The sequence below is a fragment of the Sarcophilus harrisii genome, chromosome 4, assembly GCF_902635505.1.
Source record: "Sarcophilus harrisii chromosome 4, mSarHar1.11, whole genome shotgun sequence".
NCBI lineage: Eukaryota > Metazoa > Chordata > Mammalia > Dasyuromorphia > Dasyuridae > Sarcophilus > Sarcophilus harrisii.
This window is the reverse complement of record NC_045429.1, coordinates 397,457,753-397,471,219: the sequence shown is the minus strand read 5'-3', so window position 1 is coordinate 397,471,219 and position 13,467 is coordinate 397,457,753. Positions and strand designations below refer to the sequence as shown.

Below are 13,467 nucleotides of genomic sequence, written 5' to 3'. Positions count from 1 at the left end.
ATTGTAAAATAAGGTGACTGTGCCATGCTTCTTTTTATATGACTCACAAATTTGAATTATGATTGAAGAAGAAATTTCATAGAACTGATGGGGGTGTGAAACTGTGTTCCCTTTTGATCTGTAAAATTAACAGTCTGAAATTCTGTCCCCTTTGATTCCTGGCCTCCAAGACTCCAGAGAGTCTATGAGAGAGTGTGTTTCTCAGACTGGGTCCATTTCTAAGGCAAATTGCCCCCATTGATAGCTGGGTCTCCATTCAAATTCAGGCTGAAAAAGCCTACCAAGTAATTTCAATTAGGAGATCCTGGTCTGATCAGCTCAAACTGCCCCTATCCCCTCTCTCCCCCGCTAAGATTTGCTCATAAAATAGATTTCTGCTCTCTCATTCCTTTGCAGAATGTCCAAAGCCTGCCAGGACTTCTGCCTGGTGTGGAGAGACCCTTTTCTCAGCGAAATACCTTTTGTTATTTCTCTGCCAGGACTTTGCCACTGAAGAAGTCAGCTTTTCCAGCATAGCTGGCTTCTCATCCAACAATAAATTGCCCTTTTTGCTACCTAAAACTCTTCAGGTTCATGAATTCTTTCACCAAAGACCTGTGCCAACCAAAAGGGGATCCCCACAACTTTCTGATTGTCACTAGAACCCCATAAGAACATCTCCAGAATGCAACTTTAGCTAGTAATAGTAGCAGCAGCAGCAACAGTTGCCACAGCAGTAATCATTATACTAGTAAGTAGTACTATGGTTAGAAAGGAGAGAGAGGGAGAGGAAGGGAAGGAGGAAGGGAGAAAGGAAACAGGGAAATAAGATAATTAGGAGGAAATACTAGCTGGGGTAGTAAAGGGTGGATGGTGAGAAATGTCAGAAAACACTAGGAATCCTAAAGAGGTAGAGGAAAAAGGAGTCCATTCTAGTTATTCTTGGAGATAGGAGATGAGATGGAGTGACATGAATGAGGAATAGCAACAAGACCAATTTATTAGATCAAAGCAGGCACAAAGGGATACATAAAAACAGTAAGATTATAAAGGAAGGTTCTGAAGTGCTTTTAATGTCTGGAAATAATAGGGAGTTTCTAGGCTTAATTGTTCAGGGCAATGATGTGATCAGACCCATGCATTGGGGATGTCACATCTTTGCTAGACATGTGAAGGATAGATTGGAGATGGGAAGAGGCTTCAATCAGACAAGTTGGGAAATTTGTAAAGAGCTTGAATTATAAACCCTAGAACCATATAGCCTTCCAAAGTCACTATGCTAAAGCATTTTGAGCCTATTTCCCATCCCAGGAGAATGAAAGCTTCTTGAGGAGAGGAAGTCCTTCATTTGTTGTCATCTCTTGCCTTAGTACCTACTACAGTGAATTGTAGTTAGTAGCTGCTTAATAAATATTTAATGAATTGATTTGAGTTGAACTCTACTGGTTCCTGCTATGTATATCAGAGTCTCTTTCTTTTGCCTTGAAATGGAAGGATTGGATCCACTAAGGCTTTGTAAAAATCAAGTTAATTTAAAGAAAAGATTTGTTTCTGTCACTGAAAAGTCCGCCATGATCATCGAGGAACTCTAATCATTATCAAAACTGACTCATCCTTACACCTTCACATCTGCTATTTTGAGCCTGGAAAGATTTCTTCAAGGCTAATCACAGGATCATTTCAAAAACAGGCTAGCAAAAATTTCTAATTATAGTTTTGCATAGTGTATCTACAGACGCTTATCTATCTGAACATTGAACTCAATGATCTAATCAGTTTGTTTGCTAATTAATCACTTTCTTATCCATCTGTCATCCTCAATGACAAAACTCTTTTCCTCATAAAACTTCTTTGTGGGTAGACAGCTTTTGTGAACCAGCCATGTGGATGTCTTAAGGAGACAGAACACCATAGATGGAACATACAATCAAATATGAGCTCCCAGTGATATTTTCATCACTACAGAATCCTTGATTTTTATATTTAAAAAGGGACCTCATTGACTTCCTTTGTCTTATAGGTTTTGCAATAATGGTTTTAATGAAATATAAAAATTATATTTATCTTTAATAAATTTCATCATATTAATCTTCAACCTAAGTCTTTACTCTATCAGTATCTCTTTGGAGTTCCACTCTTTTATCCAGTATGTCAGGTATTACCCTCAGCTTTATATCATTTGAATATCTGATCAACCTTTATGATCCATTCCTTTGGTATTGGGGGAAGGGGAAATAGATGCAGGACACTAAATGGCAGCAAGATATAGAACCGGATATCTTAATCTATTAGTGTGTAACATACATCTTTTCATTCTGGCAAAATCTATGCACCATTTTGAATGCATAAAATGAATGATTAAAAATGAAACAAATTTTATTGAAATACATTTACCAAGATACTTTGCCTCTGTATAAAGCACTGGTCCTCAAATCTCAAAGACCCACATTCAGTTTGGATATTTACTGCTATATGTCCTTGGACCCTAGACAAGCTACACCTCTGATGACCTCAATTTCCTCAACTGTTTAATGGGATAGTGATAGCATCTACCTAATAGGATTATATTGAGATAAAATTTTGGGATAGGACTTGGTACATACTAGGTACTCGTAAATGCTTATTCCCTTTCCTTTGCATGTATCATCAGTTATTAGTAGATCTAGGTTGTTGAAGGAAGTTAACTTGTTGTTATGGATAAGCCTGGGAGACACTTACTCATGTCTTAAGTTTATTTCTTGATGTTAGCCAAAAAATGTGGCAATATACTAGGTTCACTAAGATATATATGAGATTTAGGCAGAATAGAGTTTGTGAAATATCTTCATAGTAATTGAATCTTATAGAAACAGGACCCTGTTGGGATTTCATAATGACTTCTGGGACCAAAAATATCTTCTAGTAGTCCTAATTTTTTATTTATTTATTTTTGCTGAGGCAATTGAAGTTAAGTGATTTGCCCAGGGTCACACAATTAGGACATTTAAGTGTCTGAGCCACTTTGAACTCAGGTCCTCCTGACTTCAGGGCCAGTGCTCTATCCACTGTGCCATCTAGCTTCCCCCCCTAGTAGTCTAATTTTGAACTATGAGATCACTATTCCAGCACATGATTCATATTGACTCAGACTAATTTGTAAAGTATAATTCCTATTACATAGAAATTCCTATATGTATTCCTATTATCTGGGGTGGCTAGATAAATGGCCATATATGGCATATGTCTATACACACCCATCTAGTTTATGTTTAGTTACTTCTGTATATATTATAACCATACCTTGAAAACAGGTACTTTTTTATTTTAGGCTTTGAATTCATAATGAACAGCATAGTGTTTTTAATATAGTAGGTACTTAATAATTATCTGTTGAGTTGTTTAGTAAATATTTAGAAAAAGTAACACTGACCAGAAGAACCAAAAAGACTTCATTAAAGTCACATTATTCCAGACAAAACTTATAAATGTAAAATGCTTAACCCAGTACCTGCCATACAGTAAGCTGTCATCTTCATCTTTATCATAATTAGGAAGGAGAATTAGACTAATAGATCAGGGGAATGTCATAACTGACCTAAAATTTAGCAAAGTGCTTCACAAATTCAAACTCTTCACTCTTTTTATAGATCCAATAATGGGTTATAGACTAGGTGACAATACAGTTCAGAGGATTTGGAAATGGTTGAATGATCAAATGAAAAATATAGTCATTATTCATCAAGTTTCATCTTGGAAGGAGTTCTCTAATCCCGTGTCCCATGTATCTGTTGCTGGGCCTGTGTTGTTTAATGATTTCATGGATAAAGCCTTAAGTGACATGTTTATCATATTTGCAGATGATATAGAGCTGAGAGGAATTGCTAAGCACTGGATGAGAGAGTTGAGAGAAGTGTTGACAGAATAAAACATATGATCTAGGAAGATGCATTTTATTAAGAAAAAATGTAAAGTCCACTTTGATGTAAAAATTCAGCTTCACAAATGTATGGGAAAGAGGAATGAACAGACAGAATTTTGTCTGAGATAAAAGTTACTGAGATATAAATTTTATTACATACATATATACAAATTCTGAATTTTTCTGTAAAACTCTTCTTAGTAAAAGCTCTTCTTAGTGCTGACATCACATTCTCTTCCATTTCTTTGGATTTTGGGGTGGATTGATTGTTATTTGAATACAGAAAAGGAAAGAAGTCAAGAATATTATCTTTATATTTATATAGACATCTTTTCCTTACTTCTACTTATATGTTGAAAATATAAAGAAGAAACATTGAAACTGTAACTGGAACTTTCATGAAATCACTCCCATAATAAGAATCCTCTGGATTATAAGGCATGCTTCTTAAGAATGGTATTTCTTATAACTATGGCTACAATTTTGGTAGGTACCATCAAAAGAGGAGTGCTGATTAATATAGCAATGTCCACATTGTTAAGCTACCTCAAGTTTGGATAACTGAAAAAAGTAAACATGAGCCAGTTAATTATTCTTCTGTTTCAGTAAGGATATTAAATATTTTAATCATTAATTATATATATATATATCTCATTAATAGAAACAAAGAAAATTTCAAGAAATATATTGGTATGTATTTTAAAATTCACATATTTTAAAAATTCACTTTAGCTTTAGTTATTGTTATTTATTACATAATAAATATCACCAGCATTTAGCATAATGCTTGACACATAGTAGGGACTTAATATATGTTTACTGATTGATTGATGGGTCAGGATTTAATTTCCTGACATAAATTGCAGTCTATTCTCAATTTGTATTAGAATTAAAAATGTCTTTGTTAAATTTAATGCAGTGGCCAGATAGACTTCTGAGGCTGGTGAGTTTTTTATGAATATTGTCTCTAGTCACTTTGATTTGCTAGTACATTAATTATCTTAATTCACACACTTATGATAACTATTTAAACTAATTATTGTAAAAGAATTATGGGAATTTTGAAGTTGTCCCTTCTCTGCCTTTTAAAAAAACATTCTTTAGTATTTTCCATGCCTTTTTCACTTTTGTATGAAAGAAAAAAAAAAGAAAAATCAATGTTAAGTCTTCCCCCCCATTCCAATAACCCGTATGATGAATTATAGTGACTGAGGATTAGGAAGGTATACAAAAATAGAATAGCAAGGAGAGATAATATACCTTTTAAATAATATATAATATAATTAATATATCATATATAATATATATATACAAATAATGATTTCATCAGATGGTTACTTCTACCATTAGCCAATAACAGTCTATCAACACTTCATTCTCTTTAGTTTTCATCCATATTTTTCTCTAACCTCCATAGATAATACTAGATTATTTTTTATTATGATTTCTCCTCCCAAAGAACTATCCCTTATATTAATAAAAAAGAGAAAGGAAAACAATTTGGCAAAATTAACACAACTAAAAAGACTTATACTATATGCTGCATTCTATAACCATAATTCCCCAGTTCTGCAAAATAGTGGAAAAGGTGGTAGGCATTTATATTCTAAATCAAGTTGCATTTGTTACAATGAATGTTCTGAGAATCCGTTGGATAGTACCATGATAGTTGTGTTGGGGGAGGGGAGAGAACTCAAAGATTATTCAAATCTTTCCTTAAGTATATAAGTATCATCTTGTATTATTAGTGAAGTCTTATGTTTTTCCCTTCTGTGCTCTAAACTTGAACCAACCATACTTTATAATGAGTGCTTAAGTAACTTTAAATTAGGTTCCTACTGTTAAGATCATAGGGTTTATAGATTCAAAGATAAAAGGAAATGTAGAGGTCATCTTTTCCAGCCCCCCTACTGAATGCAATCTGTTATATTCTCCCACCTCTACTTCCCTCCTCATGTAGCAAGTAGCCATCTAGTATATTGTACTACCTTTCATTTTTCAACCTCCTATAGCACTCTGATTAAAGAAGGCAAACCTTGTTTTCCCTACTGGATATTTTAAACATAACAGAATACATTTTAAACATAGTTAAGCTGGGGGGGGGAGGGGTGCTGTTTTTAGGGGTTTTTTGTTTTTTGTTTTTTTTCCTCTCCCTCCATTCTGTGTCATTGTCTACTGGGCAGTCTTCTTCTCAAGGAAGAATATAGCAATATTCAGACTACTTTATTCTGCCCTAATTACAGATGACTTACTTTTCCCTACACAATAATGTAGGTAGCACCTATGTATAGCAAATCAACCTTGAATGTTTTTCTCTTTCTATTCTTGTAAAAATTACACTGGTAAAATCCCCCATTCCCAAATGTTATTATATCAAAAGTTCTGTTCAGCAAAAATGCCCATGTTTAAAGGGATGACCCAGAGAAGGGGATCTGGTTATAATAAATTGTATTAAATGGAAAAACTCTCAAGAACATATTCATTCATAGGGCCATGTCCTCATAGAAATACACTCAGTTAACAAAAGCACTAAGCCAAAATATACACTATCAGCTAGATAGTATGCCAAGGCCTACATATGGTACAGAGTAGAGGACATGGTTGAAAGTTAAGAAAGTTAGGAAACCTGGATTCAAACTGTATCATGTGGCACAGACAAGCTGTGAATATCAATGAGTAGCGAATGGAGGAAAAGGATAGCAGCAGGAGTGTGTTGGTAAATATTTAACTATTTGTTTTCCAGAAAAAAAAAATACATACATACATACACACATACCATTTATACATACATATGACACATTTAAGTTTAATCTATGTTGTTAACTTTTTTTCATCATTTTAAGTCTAGACAGCAAAACAAGAAATCAAACCTTGATTTATAATACTTGCTAATTTTCATGGTATAAATCCTCACACTGAAAATTTAATAAACTGTACTTGTGAGCTGGTATGAACTGGCTCCAGCATATCCTAGGTAGGAGATAGCAGGATATTAACAAAGTAAAAGATGCAAACAGGAATGTAATGAGTAAGAAAAGCAAGGATGTAAAATCAGAATGCTTATGCTCCTTTCAAATTAGAGATAAAAATTTGTGGAGGAAGAAGACGTGCAGAGGGGTAGCTTGCTTTATTCAAATAAATGTAAAAGCTTTTTAAAATGGCCCTTCAAACAATAACCAGAGATTTTTTGCTTACATATGAATTTTATTTTCAAATTCTTTACTTGCAGTGTGTTTAGGGAACATCTAGCTGCCAGGATAGCTTGGACTTGTGGGTGAGAGAAGCTATCTCAGCTAATATGTGATAGAGTTTTCAATATACTACATGTCCCCAAAAGCCATGAACAAAATCATTTTTTAATCAGCCTGGGATTTTCTTTTTTTATTTGCCTCATTTGATTGTCTGCGAAAACTTTATAGGACCTCAGATATTTTTATAGTCACTTATCAAGCTATCACTGAAAAGCTCCATTTCTCTATTCACTATAAGGCCATTGTGGCTATTTTTCCTCTAGCAGTAACCATGGTAACACTAGGAAGCTTAAACCACTTAATGAACATAACAGTATATTTCTTTGGTATAAGGAGGTCAAGTAAATGAACTTTTTTTTAAGTTATCATTTCTTTAACCATGAAGATCTCTGCAACACTTTCATACTGTTGACTACTATATTTTCCCTGATATTCTTATTTCCTTGGAGTCCTCAATCTTACACTCATTTTATTCTTCTGCTACTTCTCAAATGTCTCATTTTGTTTGTCTAATGATGAATCTTATTCATCCTTCCCTTTCTTATATGTGAACCTTTCTCTCTGGTCCTTGTCTCTGACCTTCCTTTCCTTTCTCACTAGTTTGTCAAATACTTATAAAGCTTCAATTATCTCATCAACGTTTTTATTATTCAAAAATTCTTCATTCTAGTATCATCTCTATGCAGAAAATACACAAAATTGTATCTCTAACCCTACATTTTTTCCTGAACTTATATAGAGTTCTAACTAGGTAGTTAGATACCATAGTGAATAGAATATTAGAATTGGAGTCAGGAAGACCAAAATTCAAATTCTATTTCAGATACTTGCTAGTTTAAGTGACCATAGATAGGCAAATGAAAATAATAGCCCTTATCATAATTGTTGTGAGGATCAAATGAGATAATATATTTTAAAAGGGTTTTAAATATTAGCCATAATTATTAAGTATTATGCCTTTTCCCCTAATTATTCTACCAGTAACTCAGTCTCAATGTGTCCAAATTCTAATCACCTTAACCCCTAAACTTTCTACTCCCACTAATAATAATATAATAGAGAGAGAAAGAAAGACAAAAAACAGCCATGCCCTTGTGAAATATTATTTGATTATTGATTGTTTATTGATGATCATGTTCTTTAATTACAGATATAGTTTAGTTCTTATAAATTATTGTAAATTAGGAAGTGTATGAGATTCTGTGAAGTCTGACAGGAAATTGGCTCCAACCAGCTTGTATATTAACTAAATTCCCTTTTTCCACAGCTCCTGTACAGAGTTCAGCTAACTGGCTAAGTTCTTCATTTTTACTAAAAGGAAATTTGTGACTTAGAGATACAGAGAGGATAGATTTCCTGGAGCTGGAAAAACCTTCATGGTGTGAGTGTTGTTCACTCATCAGGTTTCTCCATTCCTGTGAAAATTCCCTGTTCTTTTTATAGGATGACTTTCCATGATGGCAATGGAGAAGTCCCAATCAATCAGTTTCGTTTGTGACGATCCTCATTTACACTTATAAAAATGCTCTATAAACTCTATTCTGGATTTCTAATCACTGAGAGATTATGACCTGATTTATTGGCAATTGTCAATCTTGCTATTAAATCATCATATTCAGAAGTTTTGTGCTTCAGACTTTTCCTCTTTATATGATAAATCATCATTCTCAAGGAGATCACTTTGTAATAGGGGAGATAAGGTAGAAACATCTTTGCATAAATAAGATACATAAAGGGTAAATTTCAGGTAGTTTTTTGGGGAAAGCATAGATGTTAAGAACTAAGAAATGCTTCTTGCAGAAAGTTGGATTTTACTTGGGGCCTGGAGGAAATTGGGGAATCTACAATACAGATATAGGAAGAGTACACGGACTGCGAAAGTGTTTGGTGTTAGGGGATGAAGTGTCATGAACAAAAAAGCCAGCATAGAGACGATAATTGAATCCATGGGAGAAAATGGAGTCGTTAAGCAAAACAGGATAGAGGAAAATACCTATTTAGTGGGTACAAACTAGGATGAAGCTCCAGGTGTAGGAAAAGAGACTGAGAAGGAATAATTAGGAAGAAAATCAGTGTCATAAAAAAACCTAGAGGGAAGAGAATATCCAGGAGAAGAGGGTGATTGACAATGTCATAGGCTGTAGAGAAGCCAAGAAGAATGAGGACTAGAAAAGCCCATTCAATTTGGTAATTATAAGATCATTCCTAACTTTGTAGATATTTAATAAAAGATGATATTGGAAACCTGACTGAGCAGAGTTAAGAAGAGTGGGACCATAGAAAGCGGAGTCACTGATTGTAGATGATTTTCTAAAGGAGGTTAGCTCTAAGCTAAAGGACAGATATGGAATAATATTGCAAGTTGAGAAGTTTAAATCAAATAAGAGGGTGGAGGAGACACGGTATTATTTCTAGGCAGTGAGGAAGCAACTAGTGAAGATTAGTGAGAGAGGGATGTGATAGATTTGGCAATCTTTTGGAAAAGATAAAATGGAGTGAGAACTTGTGTCAATGTTATGAGAGTTTGGGGAGGCAGGTGAGAGCGCTTTTTTTCATGTAAAAGAGGAATAAAGGAAGAAAAAGTTGCAAAAGATATTTGAATCGGGCAAAAAAGAGAAAGAAAGAAGAGTGAGTTCTTGGCAAAGGGCCCTAGTTTCTTTATTTCTTTCTTTCTTTTTTCAGTAAAATATCAGACAAATTTCTTATCTGGGAAGGTGAGGAAAGTAGCAACCATGGGAGGTTTGAGGATTGTTGAGAAAGTATGAAAAAGCTGCTGTGCTAATTAGGATAGTGAATTAGGCAAGATAGTGTAAAAGACTACCTTATTATAGTGAGAGCCCAAAGTTTGTTGTAGCATCCATTAGCATAGTTTATAACATTTCCAACTTCATAGGAATGTACAAAAGTGAAGGCAATAGATGGTGGTTTAATGATGTATTTGGAACAGCAAGTTCAATAGTAGGTCAAGGTAATGGAAAGAATATGATAGAATGGAATTGAAGTGCTTTGTGATTTAACAAGAGTTCAAGATGGAAAAAGATGTGAAGTATATTTAGTTCTGAGGTGATATTTTAGGAAAGGACTGTAATGACGGGATTGGAGATCATGGTGAGGATAAAAGCTGTAAAGCCAGGAATGATAAAAGATTATGATCAGATAAAGAAAATTCAGAGATAGAAAACAGGAAAGCAGAATATTCCTAAATGATGAGATCATGGTCTGAATATATCTGCCCATACTTGAGATGCCATGGAAGACTAAGTTCTGATGAGTAGGGATGGAGAAGAACAAGTAAAAGCTCAGTTAGGACTGCAAAAAGGGGAGTGGGGAAAGCGGGATCTTAGTCTCAGTGAGTAAGGAGAAAAAAAAAGTTTAAGGTGAAATTGAGTTTGTTATCTAGGGAGCAGACATTTCAGAGAGCACAATGGGTATATTTGGAGTGGGTCATAGGATGTTGGTGGGGATCCAGTGAGGGGAACAGGAATAAGTGAGTTGTCAGTGGGGGCTTGGGAAATGAGGTTTATACAATGATAGCTATCTGTTCAGAATCACAGGGATGAGGAGAGTATGATGCTGTGGCAGTGCGCTAGCCATTGAGGAATAAATTCAGACAGATTATCATGGCAGGGGAGAAGTATCTGTGTGTGTGAAACAAGTAAGAGCAGGAGCCAGTAGGGGATAATGAGAAGCTTAACTGAGCCTCCTTTTTTATGTGAAAGAGAAATAAATACTATTTAATCTAATAATATAAGTGGGGAACTTCAGAGATCTGGGAGGACATAGACATAGCCTTTTCAGGTTATAGTAGGTCCAAAGTGAAGTATGATCATCTCAATGGGGGATTGAGAGAGAGTAAAGATCATAGATAAATCAATTCACTTTATTTATGATGTATGATGAACTTTCATCTATTATAATAACTGCTATTACATTTGTTTATTTTTATTCTAAATCCCTCAAGCAATATTGATATGATTTTACCCACTTACTATTAAACCTCCCTTCCAAAAAATATCAATATATGATAGTACCCAAGCTTCATATTCCCAAACCAGTAACTTGAGTAAATTATTGTCAGATTTGTAATGGTCTGAACTCATTGAAATAATAATAATAACTCATGTTTATATGCTTTATCATTTGTAACATATTATGAGGCAATTGTGCTTATGTACAAATGAGGAAGCTAAGGTTTATGGGAATTGTGTCTTATACAAGATCACGTGATTATGTCAGTGCCAGTTCTTCAGACATACAAATCCAAGACCCATTTCACTGTTTCAGAAAGCCATGCAGAAATCTGTTTTATGCAAATATCCATTCATTGTTCATTCTGTTTAGCTTCTTTTCAGTGCTCTGAAGTCAATGGAAAGATTTACTGGAAAAGTATGGAGGGTATTGAGGTTGAGAACAGAAGACAGTAAATAGAGTGCTAGAGCTGCAATCAGGAAGATTAAATTTAAATCCCATTACAGTCTGAGTGAGAAAATGTTTATCCAAGTTTTGGAAACAATACATGCACTTGCTCTTGAGTCCATGCAGGGACTACATCAGGCCAGGCACATGCTGATGAGGACTGAACTCCCATTGACCAATAACAATTCTCTGTCACAAACAAAAAAAGTTTCATTTTAGAATCTCATGAGAGTTTAAGAATATTTTTTTTCCAACTCTCATCTTTCTTCTTTCTAAATGTTTCCCTTCCTCCTTCATCATTTTTTTCTGATTCTTCTTAATATTTATTTTTTTCTAGTCTTGACAGTAATGATGTTTTGAAGCATATCATAAAGTAATTAATATTGTGTTATCGGGTGGAACAGTGGATACAGCACTAGACTTCAACTCAGAACATCTTGGTTCAAATATCAGCTCAGACAAAATCAATGCAACCAAGATTAGAAAGAAAGCAAAAAGCTGAGAAAAAAAAAATCTATGTTTCTGATAAAAGCTTCATTTCTAAAATACATAGAGAATTGACTCAAATTTATAAGCATATAAGCCATTCCCCAGTTAATAGTCAAAACATATGCACAGACAATTTTTAGATGAAATTAAAGCCATTTCTAATTGTATGAAAAAATGCTTTAAATCACTTTTGATTAGAAAAATGCAAATTAAGACAACTCTGAGATACTACTACACACCTCTCAAAATTGGCTGAGATGAGGAAAAGATAATGATAAATGTTGGAAGAGATACAAGAAAACTGGGATACTAATGCATTGTTTATGGAGTTGTGAACTAATCCAATCATTCTGGAGAGCAATTTGGAACAGTGTCCAAGGGCTACCTTTTGCTCCAGCAGTGTCTCTATACTGAGTTTGTATGCCAAAGAAGTCATAAAAGGGGAAAAGAACCTACATGTACAAAAATATTTGTAGTGGCAAGGAACTAGAAATTGAGTAGATGTCCATCATTTGGGCTATGGCGGAATAAGTTATAATATATGAATGTAATAAAATGTTCTATAAAAAACAATCAGTAGGATGATTTCAGAAAGGCCTAGAGAGACTTTTATGAACTGATTCTAAGTGAAGTAAGTAGAACCAAAAAAACATTGTACACAGCAACAAGATTAAGTGATGATCAAGTCTGATGAACTTGTCTATTTTCAACAATGAGGTGATTCAAGGAAATCTCAATAGACTTTTTTCCATTAGAAGTCTATTGTATCCAGAGAGGACTCATTATTGTTGTTTGTTTTTCTTTCCTGTGTTTGTTTTTCCCTTCTTTGATCTGATTTTTCTTGCACAGCCTGATAAATACAGAAATGTATAAACGAATTGTACATATTTAACTTCTACTAGATTGCTTGTTATCTAGGAGAGGAGAGAAGGATCAAAGAGGGAGAAAAATTTGAAACACAAGGTTTTGCCAAGGTGATTGCTGAAAACTATCTTTGCATCTTGTTCCATGAAGTTGAGACAAGGCAGGGCTACAGATACAGAGAAGAGTGAACCAGAAAAGTCAAGTTTCTACCAAAAATAATTTGTGTTAGATTTTCTTTTATCTTTCCTTTTGGAAAGGTATGTGGATTTTTGGGAAAGAGGGAGGTATATGAAAAAAACTATGGATCATAAATTCAAAAGACCCAAGTTCTAATTTCATCTCCAAAACATTGTGATACTGTACAAATCATTTAACTTCTCTGCACCTCAGTTTCTTCATTTGCAAGATGGGGACAAAAATATTTGTTCTCCTGGTCTCAGAGGATTGCTGTGATGAAAACACCTAATAAGGTTTAAAGCTCCATTTAAATATGAGGGATTATAATTGAAGAGTCTGCTTCTTGTCTTTTGGGTAGTTAGATTTCTTCTGTCTTTCTCTAAGCATTTATCT

The 13,467-nt window shown here is 34.3% G+C and overlaps 1 protein-coding gene across 2 annotated transcripts in view; it reads left to right on the top strand.

Annotated features, from left to right (window-relative positions):
- Positions 1 to 13,467, top strand: part of DPYD (dihydropyrimidine dehydrogenase) — a 968,100-nt gene that overhangs the window by 566,409 nt on the left and 388,224 nt on the right. The window lies entirely within an intron of this gene.